Source organism: Palaemon carinicauda, chromosome 14 (genome assembly GCF_036898095.1).
Source record: "Palaemon carinicauda isolate YSFRI2023 chromosome 14, ASM3689809v2, whole genome shotgun sequence".
Lineage (NCBI taxonomy): Eukaryota > Metazoa > Arthropoda > Malacostraca > Decapoda > Palaemonidae > Palaemon > Palaemon carinicauda.
In genome coordinates this window covers 79,532,863-79,535,362 of record NC_090738.1, presented here as the reverse complement: position 1 = coordinate 79,535,362, position 2,500 = coordinate 79,532,863, and positions in this window count along the sequence as shown.

The following is a 2,500-nucleotide window of genomic DNA, read 5'->3' as shown; positions in this document are numbered from 1 at the left end:
TATTATTATTATTATTATTATTATTATTATTATTATTATTATTATTATTATTATTATTATTAGTTGCTAAGCTATGACCCTATTTGGAAAAGCAGGATGCTATAACCCCAGGGGCTTCAACAAGGAAAATAGCCCAGTGAGCAAAGAAAAAAAAAAGGAAAAGGAAATTTTTCATGAAGAGTAACATTAAGATAAATATTTCCTATATAAATTATGATAACTTTAACAAAACAAGAGGAAGATAAATATTATAGAATAGTATGCTCGAGTGCACCCTCAAGTAAGAGAACCATGTACAGAGGCTACGGCACTACCCAAGACTAGAAAACAATGTATTGATATGAAGTGTTCTTCTCCTAGAAGGGCTGATTACCGTAGCTAAAGAGTCTCTTCTACCCTTACCAATACGAAAGCAGCCAGCTGAACAATTACAGTATAGTAAACTCGCGAGTGAACAAGCCTTGTTTGGTAATATGTGTTGTTAGTTGTATAAGAACAGAAAAGAATATGTAAAGAAATAGGGCAGACTATTCAGTATATGTGTTGACAAAGGGAAAACGATCCATAACCATATACAAGGATCCAATATAGTATTGTCTTTCTAGTCGAAAGGACCCTATAACTCTCTAGCATTAATATGATATAACATCAATATAACTCTCGTCCACCGTTTGCTTATATGCACATACAGTAATAATTATACTCATGGGCTACTAGACATCATTCTTTATACAATTCAAATAAGATAACTTTTATACATTAATTATATATAGATTAGGACTATGCTAGAACATTCACAATTATTCAGAGGTTAAAAGATATTATTGGAAAGCGTACAAAAGCCTCATTAAATGTCAAATTTATCTATTCTTAATGTAGGCATGGAGTTTATATCTCAAATTAAACGAAACACCCATAAAAACTTGAAACATATTAATATTAGGAATATCTTCTTGTACAAGTGTTAAATTAGAAAAGTTATTTCATTTGCTCAAATTTGGTTTGGAATTAAAACTTCAGAGTGGTTTCAGTCCACTACGATTTTTTAAGTTGTTCTCTCTCTCTCTCTCTCTCTCTCCTCCTCTCTCTCTCTCTCTCTCTCTCTCTCTCTCTCTCTCTCTCCTCTCTCTCTCTCTCTCTCATTATGCATATAAAACCAGAGAGAGAGAGAGAGAGAAGGAGAGAGGAGAGAGAGAGAGAGGAGTGGGGAGAGGAGAGATGAGAGAGAGAGGAGAGAGAGTGATAAATCAAAATTAAATGAGTTCAGATATACTTCGCATCCAAAGAGTTGGCTCCTCCTCTTTTACCAGAGTTCTGAAACTCTGCTGTATAGGTAGAATTCATTCTTGAAATGTCTCTAGAATGTCACTGGAATGTGTTTTAAAATGATTAAAAAAATTTCTCAGTTCTTTCTTGATGTGTCCTGGAAACACGTCCATTGAATAGGTTATACGGTCTTGAATAAGTTTTTAAAATTTACATAATTCTACTAATGTTTTATTCGAATAGAATATATGGAAATAGTGGATACGGGTTACTGTTCGTGTACATATTTACTGTGTATATATAATATAATATATAGTATATAATATAAATATATTATATATATATATATATATATATATATAGTATATATATATATATATAACTGATAATTGAGTAGAAGCGAAAAATCTATTTTTGGGTGAGGTAGCCATATCGTTTTGTTGGAAGTTCCTAATAGGTAGCTTCCTAGGGTATATTTGACTACAGTGATATTCCCAGAAATTTTACCTAAAGGTATCCAAAATTCTAACTCCTGGAGCGAATATCCCTAAATTAATCTCACTGGGATATTGCATAATATCAGAGGATTGTATTCTTGACACGTCACATAGTTATCTTCACCCCGAACAGTATTAATGCTTCGAGGGGTTGCAGTGACAAGAATCTGAAACGAGAATGAAAAGAGAACCGCTCATAAGGCATCTCTCCTATTCCGTTTCCAGTGTGTATCTGATGAAGGCAGTAGCACCCTCTTTATTCCTTGTAACGGGCGTGCTACAGATACTGTATTATAGGCAGGGGTCAATAAGGCCTTTTACACTAAAAGAAGGGCGGGTCCATCAGGACGACGTGGCTACCTCACCCAGAAATAGATTTTTCGCTTCGCTCAAAATCGGTTTTTTTAGGCTCAGGCCATATCGTCCTGATGGAAGTTTACCAGAGTATTACTGTATCTGTGGATTCTCAATCGGTGCCGTACTCTCAAGAAAATATTTTCCTGGTCCGTCTAGACCTAGAGACCTATGATGTTACCGTCATACATCATTTCACCTAAGCATGAAACTATGATAGTGCTTCCTGCCCCCTACAGGAAAGAGTCGTACTAGACTCTAAAAAAAGTCTCGAGGAGTATATAAAAACTATGGATGACAAAATGATAAGCTTGTATAATGGTCTCGTCCTATACATTATACAGCAAAGTTTGTATAAGAGTCACCAATGTCAATATGAATTT